Here is a 12,634-nt window from a genome sequence, read left to right as displayed (position 1 = left end):
GGGTGGTGCAGAGGTTTAGCGCCTGCCTTTGGCCCAGGGCATGATCCCAGAGTCCCGGGATCGAGTCCCACGTCGGGCTCCTTGCATGGAGCCTGCTTTTCCCTCTCTGCCTGTGTCTCGATTCTCTCTCTCTCTGTCTCTCATGAATAAATAAATAAATAAAATCTTTTAAAAAAAAGATTTTATTTACTCATAAGAGACACAGAGATAGAGAGGCAGAGACATAGGCAAAGGGAGAAGCAGGCTCCATGCAGGGAGCCCAACGTGGGACTCCATCCAGGGACTCCGGGATCACGCCCTGGGCCAAAAGCAGATGCTCAAATGCCAAGCCACCCAGGCGTCCCCCTGTTTCTACTGTTTCTGGGTCTCAGCCTACGTGTCATCTCCTCAGAGATTATGTCCCTGCCCCCTGGCATAAACAGCTATCCATTTACTATTTTTGGTCCAGCACTTATCACAACCCACAATAATATTGTTTGCTTTCTATTCCCTCCTGTTCTGCTTTCCCCACTAGAATGGAAGCCCCATGAGAGTAGGGACTTTGCATGTCTTGTTGACCTCTGTGTCCCCAGGGTCCAGCATGGGGCCTGGCACATAATAGGATCTCAAATACATAAGTAAAGATTGTTGGATAGGGCAGCCCTGGTGGCTCAGCGGTTTAGCGCCACCTTCAGCCCAGGGCATGATCCTGGAGACCCAAGATAGAGTCCCACGTTGGGCTCCCTGCATGGAGCCTACTTCTCCTTTTGCCTGTGTCTCTGCCTCTCTCTCTCTCTGTGTGTCTCTCATGAATAAATAAATAAAATCTTTAAAAAAAAAAAAAAAAAGATTGTTGGATGAAGGAAAGAAAGAACGGTCCCATCTAGGCCAATTCAGACAACATTTGATGCCTGCTACGTGCCAGGCCTATGCTGCTCGCCACCAAGGAGCCTGGGTGTACTCAGGGAAACAGTCACATGTGCTCAGATTGTGTATATCAAGGCAGAGCAAGGTAAGTGAGGACACGGGACTCAGGTTGGCAGACAGTGGCACTCGGCCTGTGCTAGGCCCTGTATCAGAGCATTTGGCCCTATTGGGTCAAGGCCCCTGCCTGCAAAGAGCTCACAATGTAGAGGATGCAAGCACCCTTGTCTAGGGAGACAAATCCATGCAGAGAATAGTGTTAAGTCAGGGAGCTGAGTGATGTGGCAGGCAGTGAGAACCGGGGAGGTCAGGGGTGGGAGGGATGAACTCCAGGACGGGGACAACCTCACAGACAGAGCAACCTGGGTCTGGAAGGAGAGAGGGTGCCTGTGTCCGGTACAAGAAAAACATAGCTACCCTGTCTCTCGGCCTCTCCACAAAACCAAGTCCAGGAAGAAGGCCCTGGGCTGGCTGCTCTTTGCCTGACCTCCACCCTCCATGCTTCTCTACTTGGCTACAGGTCCTGAGGCTGACGCGTTCTCGCTGTCTCCCCTTATAGTTTCAGAAGAGTTTGGCCAATAGGAGACATTACAGGAGATCAGTGCAAAGGAGGATAGTTAGGCTGAGATATTTCTACTACCCACCTCCCACTGTGATTTTGCCAGTTACTGTGTTCCTCCACCAAAAGCCACACAGCTCTTGTGGGGCAGGCTGCACCCACAGGTACCACTCTCACCAGGTTCATTAACAAAGTTTCCTCCCCTTGCCCTTCAGATCCCCGGGGATGATTCCACCCCAGTGCTGTGAGCCCCAAGATGTTTCACCATTCCTGCCCACACCTCTGCAAATAGTTCCTTCATTAATCCCTCTTCTGGCTGATGGTTTGTGTTCACTTTTTCCTGCTGAAACCCCTAAGGTAAGAACTAAACCAAGGTGGGCGCCTGGGTGGCTCAGTCTGTGAAGCATGTGCCTTCAGCTCAGGTCATGATCCCAGGGTTCTGGGATCCAGCCTCACCTTGTCAGGCTCTCTGCTCAGTGGAGAGTCTGCTTCTCCCTCTCCCTCTGCCCCTCCTCTCTGCTCATGCGCGCACTCTCTCTCTCTCTCTCAAATAAGTAAATAAATAAAATCTAAAAAAACAAACAAACCAAAAAAACTAAACCAAGAAAAGGTGAGCCCTCAGTAGAGAATTCAAGAAGACCCTCTTTTTTTTTTTTTAAGATTTTTATTTATTTTTTCATTAGAGACAGAGAGAGAGACAGAGGCAGAGACACAGGCCGAGGGAGAAGCAGACTCCATGCAGGGATCCCAATGTGGGACTCGATCCTTGAACCCCGGGATCACATCCTGAGCCGAAGGCAGCCGCTCAACTGCTGAGCCAGTCAGGCTTCCCAGGAAGACCTTCTTTCTAAATTGCCACAAAATTGGAATCAGAAAAGTTGTAAACTGATCAAATCCCATCCTAGGTGAGCAGTGACCTCCTGGCCACCACTCTGGGCAGGAGCCCAATCCAAGAGGTTCCTCTCAGCTCATTTTACCCAGGCTTATGCCTATAGTTGTCCTGGCCAAGACAGTGGGGCAGGGAGGGTGCCAGTAGGGGAGGGATGGGCGGGGGCGGTGATGACTGGCAGAGGGAGGAGCTTGGTAGTGGAGAGGCACAGGGAGTGGAGCCTTAGGAGCAGCCTCTGTCATATTCCAGAGCATGCCCTATAGGACCTTGGGACGCCAACCTCCCTGAACCTCAGTACTCTGTCTGTGAAATGGGCAATTAATACCCTCGTCACAGGATTGTTGTATAAAGCAATCAAATGTGAGGTTCAGCACATGAGCGAGTGGAGTGAACTTGCTCCAAAAGCTGAGCGTAGCGCATTCCTCATTATTACTGGTGCAGGTAGAGGCCATTCTGCTGAGTTTCTGTGTGCCAAGAGCACCCATCTAGAGGTGGGAGGAGGATAGGAAGAGCTCGCCCTGCTTCAAGGGAGCCAGGGCACAAATCCAAGCCTAAACCCTGCCTCTGCAATTCATCACCTTAGGAAAGGCACTCCACCTCACTAGTTGTTTTTTTCTCTGTAAAATCAGATAACACTTTTAACCTCATAGGTTTGCTGTGAGGATGAACTGAGAGGACACAAAAAGCACTGTCAAGTACCTGATGCGTTCTAAGTGCCCAAGAAACAGTAACTATTATTTTAAAAACTTTTCTCCCTCTTACTCTCCCCAAAACTGAAACCAGGGCTGACTTACTGCAGTATCTTCCTTCCTTCCTTCTTTCATTCCTTCCCTCCTACCGTCATGCCTTTATTCATTCATTCATTCATTTCAACATTTAAAAAAATATTTTATTTACTTAGAGAAAGAGAGCATGCATGGGGAGGGGCAGAGGAAGAAGGAAAGAGAGAAACCCAAACAGACTCTACACTGAGCATGGAGCTGATGAGGGGCTCGACCTCACGACCCAGAGATCATGACCTGAGCTGAAATCAAGAGTCAGTCGCTTAACCAACTGAACCATCTAGGCACCCTGTTTCAACATTTATTAAGCCAGACAATGTGCTAGATCCCAAGAACACAGACTAGGAAGTCGTTAAAGCAAAAACAGTATCATATTTCTTTCTTGTCTTACCTCTAGTCCCTAGATTTTCAATAAAGGCCAAATTAGTAAATTGCATCAGTTATTTTCTTGAGCACCCACTACATGCTAGTGCCTGGAAGTCCATTTTATCTCCATTATTGCAATGGATCTTCAGAACGACAGCCCCCAAACAGAAGGCCTGTAATAAAGCTTATTGACTAATGGTAAGACTGAGGCTCAGATCGATTAGCACTTAGTTGACTAAAATCACACAGGCAAGAAATGGTGGCACTCCAATTCACTATATTGCCTTGGCTAATGATTGAATCATTTTAATCATCATGGTTGTCACTATGCATGACTTCCTCGGGCTTTTTTTTTTTTTTTTTTTTTTTTATTTATTTATGATAGTCACAGAGAGAGAGAGAGAGAGCGAGGCAGAGACACAGGCAGAGGGAGAAGCAGGCTCCATGCGCCAGGAGCCCGACGTGGGACTCGATCCCGGGTCTCCAGGATCGCGCCCTGGGCCAAAGGCAGGCGCCAAACCGCTGCGCCACCCAGGGATCCCCCCTCGGGCTTATTTTATAGTCTAGTGAGTGTTCCGTGGCCTTTTCCTCCTCAGACTTACCCACGAGGGGCCCTGGCAAAGCTCAGACTTGGGTTCAAATCCAGTTCTGCAAGGCTCACTTTATTGAACCTATCTGAACCTCAGCTTCCACTGCTGGGAACTGAGGTTGGATGGGTGTTCCACGAGAACATGCGGAGGGAAGGCCCAGCACCTTGCTCCATAAATGTTCTCTTTATTTCCTCCTCCCTCCCTGCCCGCTGTGGCCACTGTCTGGGGGTCTTTGGCCTGAAGCTGTCCTGACCTACCGCAGAGGACCCCACACTCGGCGGTCGGGCTCTCGCGGCGATTCCGACCGCTGCCTCCAGGGGGCGCCACCACACCGACCCCCGCATCTCGGGGGTGGCTGTTCCCACCGCCGCCGCGCGGGGCCGCCTGGGCCCGGAGTTTTGGGGGAGGAGGGCGCCAGGGCGGCAGGGAGGTCTGAACCCCAGCTGGACCAGAGATGTCTTCGGCATCACAGTCATAATTAATAATAAACAATAATAATAGTAATAGCAGGTGATCCACGGGGAACCGGGGGTGACCGAGACAAGAGGCGTATTCGCTCGCTGGAGGCTGTGGGACTGGAAGGAAGGAGCCAGGCTTAAACTCAGACCCGGTTCCAATCTAGTCCTACGACCCTGGCCCTCTCTGAACCTGCTTCCTCAGCTTTAAAAGGGAAAGTATGATAATATCGTTCTTGAGGGCAGCCCAGGTGGCTCAGCGGTTTAGCGCCGCCTTCAGCCCAGGGCGTGATCCTGGAGACCGGGATCGAGTCCCACGTCAGGCTCCCTGCGTGGAGCCTGCTTCTCCCTGAGTCTCTGTCTCTCTCTCTCTCTCTGCGTGTGTGTGTCAAAAATAAATAAAATTTTAAAAAACATCGTTCTTGGGAGAAATAAGTGAGCTTCTGGAATGCTCAGTGAGAGCAACTTGCGAAAGTGCATTTATTGCAATCCTTACCTCTCCCTTGTAAGAGAACTATTGTCAGATCCACCTGGGGCTTTCCCCAGACTCCCGGGCCTACCTGTCACTCTCTCTCTCCCCCCACCAGCACAGCCCAGAGACTGGTCCAGGAGCTCATCCCTAAACTGACCATCCAGTACCACTCTTCTCCCTGGAGTTGCCCCTTCACCTTCAGAACTGTAGGCTTCTCTGGACACTGTCCCATCCATCCCCAGGGGCAGGCCCTGGCCAGAAAACTTCCCCTGGCTATCCCACTACACTTCACCCCAACCCTCACCTTGAAGTTATGACCCCCATGCAGTCACCTCATCCAAAAAACCTTTCCTGCACTCTCTATCCCCAGGTCAGCAGCCTTCACATATGCTATTCCCTCTACCTGCACACCCTTTCCCCAGCCCAAAAGCCTGCTATTCAGGGCCCAGCTTAAATAGCCTATCTTCCAGAAAGTCCTCCTCCCTTCTCTTCCTGCTGCCCCTGGACTTCCTTTAACCAGGTCACAGCATAAAGGAATTGTTTAAGTGCATCTAGTCCCAGTCCATAGGGATGCCCCGGAAGCCACAGCAGCCACACCTGTGGAGGGCTCCGCGCAGTGTCACAGAGCTGAGCCTGGGGACCTGAACAAAGTGCACACTCCATAAATGCATGTCCTGTGAATGAGTGATCCACCCAGCTGGGTCTGCTCACTGAGCCTCCTCCTCGGCAGCCACAGCTCCCAGGCATATGCACACAGAAACAGAAGCACATACTCAGAGGCAACAGTCAGAGTCACATGCACACACAGTCGCAAGGAGTCCTATGCAGAAAGCTGAATTCATCCATTGCTCATTTCTGTGTCTCTGTGTTTATGCACCTTTGTGTCATTCGCTCCTTTCTTTTGTGACTTGAGGGGCCCGAGAACAGTGCTGTGTCTCCTTATCAGCCCGGTAGCCCCTTAAGAGAGGGCGAACTGCTCCCTTCAGACCAGGAATCCCAAGGGAAGTCTTATAGCTTCTCAACCGGTTTGGGGGGTTGGACCAGGAAGTCTCTTCCCCACCAGCCTTAGAGCTTTAGAAATAGTCTGTCTCCCACATCAGACTCAGAATCCTTGGGGACAAGGCCCTTATCTCTCCCCACTAACTAGCATTGAGGACCCAAGGTCAGAACTGATCTGACTATGCTGGGTATTCCAGGAGCAGACCTGAGCTTGATCTCCCCTATCAGACTGGTGACTCCTTGGAGGCAGCAGGATCAGACCGGCTCCAGCGGGGGGTGAGCTGGCTTGAGCCAGTTTGTCCTGGCAACTCATTCATATGTCTTCCATTCACTCCCAAACCTGTCCGAGTCCCTGGGCCTGGCTCTGCAGTATGGAGCCTCTATTATGTTCCTTAGTTCCCTTGCCAGTCCAATCTGGGGGGACCTGAGGCTCAGGCAGCAAGTGACTTGCTATGAGTCACATGGCTGGGAAGTAGCAAAGCCAGGCCTCACCCTGCACAGACCACCTTCCAACCAGGTTTGAGGAACGCTGGGGAGATCAGTCTGACAGGGAGCAATGACTGCGTGGGGGGTGCGTGTGGCTGTTGGAGGCAAGGACTGCCAGAGGATGGGGGTGCCTGCTGGGCAGACTGGGAACACCGAGGAGGGCAGGCTGGACAAGCAGCCAGCCAGGGCAGGCAGAAGGAAGGCCTGGAGCCCAATCTTTCCTGTCCCAGTTCCCAGCACGAGCATCCTCTGGCACTGGAGTCCTGAGTTCAAGTCCCATTCACCCTCGGACCCCTCTGTGGGCCTCACTTTCCCCATCTGAGTACAAGGGCAGAGACCTGATGAGATCAGCGCTTGGGATTCCCACTTCTTTAAGCCGTTCTTGGCAAGGGTGCAACCAGCAGCAGGTGAGCGAGTTGCCACATCAGCAGGGCGAACCCCGCCCCCTTCTCCCCCCCCAGCTCTGGAGGGAGGCCCCAGAGGCCCCAGAGGACAGTGGGAAGTGGGTGGGGAGAGAGGGCTGAGCCTCCTCAGCTGCAGATTGGGGGAATGGCCGCAGGGGTGGGTGAGGGAGGCTGTGTGTGAGTATACCTGGCTGTACTAGCCTGTGTGTATCTGTGACGATGTCTGGATGTTCCGGAGTATACAGGAGTGTGTACACAATAAATGGGTGTCTTTGTGAGGATGTACTCAAGCTGGTGTATAAGAGTGTGTGAATGTTTCAGAGCACATCTTTGTGTCCGTCCGTGTGTCTGTGTGGGTGGCCCTGGATGAGCAGGAGGGCGTACGATTGTCTGAGTGTGCTCCTCTGGGTATCTACGTGAATGCACTTGAGAGTACAAGGGAGTGCGTCTGTGCATTTGCCCTTTTGTCTGTGGATGTTGTGTACAGGATTGAGTGTGAATACATCTGAATGCGTGCGTTTGTGTGTGGATGCACTTGAGTGTAAAATGCATGTGGATGCATTTGCCAACGTCTCTGAGTATGTCTTTGTGTCTATGGGTGACCGTGTGGATGTTCCTGAGTGTACAGGAGTGTGTGAACATGTCTGTGTGTTTTCCAGAGTGCCTTTTGTGTGACCATGTGGACAAGTGTGTGTGTGACTATGTGTCGCTGGCAGGGTCCTCTCAGAAGAGGTGTGGGCCTTTGAGAATCCACCTCTAGCAGACCCCTCCAGCTGACCACAGGCCCCTGGAGGCATAAGGCCTGCCCCAGGCCTCAGAGCAGCCCAGCCCCTGCCCCCCCCCCCCCACTTCCTGGTGACTCAGGTCCCTGCTGTCTCTGTCCCCTCCAGCCTCCTGCCTTCAAGGGCAGTCCCCCCTTGCTTAGTTTATCCTTCACCCACCCCCAGGGAGTCTGAGTCCTTTCTTCCAGTCAGCCTGCTGGGACCCGAGAAGGGGGACCTAACACTAGTGATGCATGTTCTGTTGAACCCTCACCTGAAAGATGAAAACAGGCTCAAAGCACCTTGGTGACCCACTGAGATCATGCTGTGAGTACAGGTGTTTAATCCCATGACTCCAAAAGCTGAGGGTAGAAGCCCTGGCCTCCTTCAACCCCACAGGTGGTCCCAGCCCAGGCCCTGAACCTGAGAAGGAGAAAGAGAACTGACATTCAGGGAACCCTCCAGCCACATGCTTGGCCCTTCCCGTGCTGTCATTTTTAAGGTGTTTTTTAAAATTAGTTTATTTTAGAGAAAGAGAACAAATGGGGTAGGGGACAGAGGAAGAGGTAGAGAGAATCTTAAGCAGACTCTGTGCTGAGCATGGAGCCTAACATGGTGCTTGATCTTACAACCCTGAGATTACCACTTGAGCTAAGATCAAGAGTCAGATGCTTAACTCACTGCCCCACCCAGGCACCCCTCATGCTGTCATTTTGTTCACTCCTGTCTTGCTTAGAGAGGTGAGGCAGCTCGTCCAGGGTCACACAGTCAGGAAGCAGCTGAGGCAGGATTTGAACCCAGGCCTCTCTAGCTTCAGATGCATGTTACTAGGGGCAGGGTTAGAGTCGGGGGTGACTGGCCACTAGTCCTCAAAAGAAAGGTATAAAGATGAAAAGGTATGGGTAAAAATGAGGAAAGGTGGCTCGAGATAGTTTCCATGCAGCATCACACCAAGAGCTGAGGTGACACAGTCTCATGTGAGTGCCAACGACAGCCTGATAGGACTTCCTGTTCTAACCAGAGTCCGGTTCCCTGCCTGGGGCCCCTTCCCCTGGATTCAGGCACTGGGTGGATTGAAAATGTGACTAAGTGGGCCCAGGCTTAGGCAGCCTCCCTACTGGTTTGTCACAAGTGTTTGGAATTCCACAATGCCACTGACCTTTGTCCCTCAGAGGCTCTTCTTTTATTTTTTTATTTTTTTCTTCTTTTACTGTTTATTTTTTAAGATTTTATTTTTTTTATTCATGAGAGACACACAGAGAGAGGCAGAGACATAGGCAGAGGGAGAAGCAGGCTCCCTGCAGAGAGCCCGATATGGGACTCGATCCCAGGACCCTGGGATCATGGCCTGAGCCGAAGGCAGATGCTCAACCACTGAGCCACCCAGGTGCCCCTTATTTTATTATTATTTTTAAAAGATTTTATTTATTTATTTATTTGACAAAGAGAGAGAACACAAGCAGGGGGAGCAGAAGAGGGAGAGGGAGAAGCAAACTCCCTGATGAGCGGGGAGCCTGATGTGGAACTGGATCCCAGGACCCCAGGATCACAACCTGAGCTGAAGGCAGACGCTTAACTGACCGTTTAACTGACCAAGCCACCCAGGCGCTCCTCAGAGGCTCCTCTTTTTTTTTTTTTTTTTAATTTTTATTTATTTATGATAGTCACAGAGAGAGAGAGAGAGGCAGACACAGGCGGAGGGAGAAGCAGGCTCCATGCACCGGGAGCCTGATATGGGATTCGATCCCGGGTCTCCAGGATCGCGCCCTGGGCCAAAGGCAGGCGCCAAACCGCTGCGCCACCCAGGGATCCCGAGGCTCCTTTTTTAGATCAAAACCCCACCCAGGCTCCTGGGGAGGTGACTTGAGCCCCCAACTCAGCCTAAAGGAGTCTGGTTGGAGCCAGGGGTCCCAGCTGGATGGGATGCCCTTCTGGAGTAGGGAGGGCAGCAGGGAAAATGAGATGGAGGGCCAGAGGGAGCATGAAGGGTGGACCCCAGGGGGAGGCTGGAGTGGCCTCTTGTCATCCACCATCTCATGTCATTCTTGCAGCAGCCTCTGGGGCCAAGGGCATCACTCCCATTTCTGACTAGCAGCTCTGAAAGGCAGATATGTGCTAAGAGCGGGACTTGAATCTCATCTCTGGACTCGAGTCCAGGCCTCTTGCTACCATATGTGGCTCCCTCTAGATCCCAGGGCTGGCTTGGCTGGGAGGAGGCCAGAGAGGCAGGGATGCGAGAGACAGTGTTCCTTTGGCTCTTCTGGATGACAAGTGCCACAGAAATGCTTATGCAAGAGCTCAAGGAGACGGGACTTGTGGTGAGTCTACATGGGGAAGTGAGGAAGGCAGGGACGGTGCCCCACTTCTCCGTGCCTCACAGCACCCCCTGGGTGGTCAGGAAGCAGAACACTCATATTGACCTGGACTTCTGGTCTTTGCCTTGGTTGCAGGTGCCGGCTGCTGTGGCTGTGCAGTGGGGCCTGGGAATCCTGCATCCTTGTCCAGGGCACTTCAGGGTCATCTTTACCTCCAAAATCAATCAACCTTCCAGCTTCTAGGCCTGTGGGCTTGGGTCTCTCTCACATGCGTCTGTTCCTCTGTGTCCTGGAGATGTCTAGAACCCCTGGTGGTCAGCCCTGCCATTCCAGACTCAGGGGTGTGAGCACACAGCCTCTCTCTGCCTGCAGGTCTGACACTACCCCTGACCCTGGAACTCAAAGCCTGTTTCCCTTGCTCCTTGCTGCCTGGGTGTCCTTCTGTTTCCGGCCTCCATGGGTGGCCCTGCCTGACCCTGTCCTGGCCTGAGGGGTGCGGTGGGGGAATGGGAAGGGTGTGCACAGTGCTGCTCTTGTTTAGGGGATCAGGGAGGGACCAGTGCCCGCTCTTGTGTTCCAGCCCCTGGCTTGGTCTTGGCAAGCCGGAGGGTGAGCTGCCACTCTACCTGCAGCATCATCTCAATATCCGTCCTGCCGGCAGAGCAGGCCCAGAGCCACTATGGAATCTGACCAAGAAGGCCCTTAGCTGGGCTCTCATTTCAGGCTATTACTGATCCCTCTGCCTCTAGCTGCTCAGCCTCATGACCTGTGCCACATGATGAAGACAGGATGTGGGTGGTATGGCTATGTCCAGAGACACAGTGGACGCAACACTGGTCCCAGGGCTGCAGTTTCAAGTGTCCCATCTGGGAACTGGAGGTTTGCAAACAAGGTTTAGATTCGGGAGATAGGAAATCAGCCAGAGGGTGGGGCCCAGTGAGGAGGTGGGGCCCAGTGAGGGGGATAGAGGCTCAGTGGGGGGGATGGGGCTCAGTGAGGGGGGTGGGGGCCAAGTGAGGGGGATGGGGGCTCAGTGAGGAGATGGGGCTCAGTGAGAGGGGTGGGGGCCCAGTGAGGGGGATGGGGACCCAGTGAGGGGGATGGGGGCCCAGTGAAAAGATGGGGGCTCAGGGGATGGGGGCCCAATGAGAGGGTAGAATTCAGTGAGGGGATGGGAGTCAGGCTCAGTGAAGAGATAGGGGTTCAGTGAGAGGACAGAGGTTCAGTGAGGACTTGAAGTAAAAGAAATGAGTAGATAAGGCTCTGGGGACATTAACTCAATGATCCCTTCCTAACTGAGCTTAGATACCTGAGCCTACCATGGGGTCTACAATCAGCATGACTGTTAGGGACATGGCTAGGCACCTTGGTGTCAGGCACTCCTCCTAACAGTTGGAGGGAAACTGAGACTGTGTCTGCTGGGGAAGGACTCAGACAGACAACACTGCAGTTCTGAGCAGTGAGGACTCTAGGAGCTAGGAAGCTAGGTCTGGCTTGGTGCCATGGAGGTCAAGGGAGACTTTCCTGGGAGCTCCCTCCTACCTCTGGGGTCTTGTAGGCTGCACGCAACCTTCAGCAAGGCATTTGGAATCCTGGGATGGCCCTACTCAGGGATCTGGAGGAGTGCCCCTCTATGCCCCTCAGGTTACAGCCCTTGGCAAGCTTCCAGAATGGAGGGGGAGAAAGGATGGGCATTGGGAAGATAACAGGGCAGATTCCTAAGACCTCTCTTGGGTAAACTCTCACCTTTCCTCCCCTTCCCCAACGTGCTCCTCATCGTGGAGTCCTCATCTCTTTTACAGAGGCCCCCTTGCCCTTGATTGAGTCCATCCCTCTCCCTAGAGAGTCCCTAGCTCTTTCTGGATCTGCGTTCCCTGACTGAGCTCAGATTCCCCCTCACATAGCTGTCATACCAGAACTAAAGCCAGTTTTAAATCTTTTACTTGAGTGTTTTAGGCACTGTCCTTTCTCACTAGCAAGGAGGGCTGGATTGACCCTGGGCCCATTCACTCAGGCCCTATTGTCTAAAAAACTGAAGGGGGGCAGCCCTGGTGGCTCAGTGGTTTAGTGGTTTCAGCCCAGGCCCTGATCCTGGGATGGAGTCCTCTACTGGGCTCCCCTGCAGGGAGCCTGCTTCTCCTTCTGCCTGTGTCTCTGCCTCTCTCTCTCTCTCTCTCTATGTCTCTCATGAATAAATACATTTTTAAAAAATCTAAAAAACAACAACAACAACAACAACAACAACAACACAAACCTGAAGGGGCTGCTAATGGTAATGACCTCATTTGTGTAGCATCATTTAATATTCAAATATCTGAGCCTGGGCTGGTGAGGAATGGTTGCTGGTATGCATACTATTTGCATGCTTCCCTTTTAGTGAGGAAAAACTCAAACTCTCCTCCCCCTCCAGCTCCCCTGTTTGGAGTCTGACTTGAGGAGAGTCCCAGTTGGGCCCTACAGAGAAGGTACAACAATGCACAATGTTAAATGGGAGTTGTTTGTGTACTAGACCGCAGATGTTTGCTAAGGCCAGGCCCCAAGGTGGGAGAAGACGCAAGGATTCTCTCCCCATTTGCCAGAGGAAGCCAGGTTCTAGAACAGGGAGTAGAATGAGAAGAGGAGATGTTCTTATGATGCTAAAAACTGAAGTGAT

Source organism: Vulpes vulpes, chromosome 2 (assembly GCF_048418805.1).
Source record: "Vulpes vulpes isolate BD-2025 chromosome 2, VulVul3, whole genome shotgun sequence".
In the NCBI taxonomy this organism is placed as follows: domain Eukaryota; kingdom Metazoa; phylum Chordata; class Mammalia; order Carnivora; family Canidae; genus Vulpes; species Vulpes vulpes.
The sequence above is the reverse complement of the archived record's forward strand: the minus strand, read 5'-3'. Positions refer to the sequence as shown.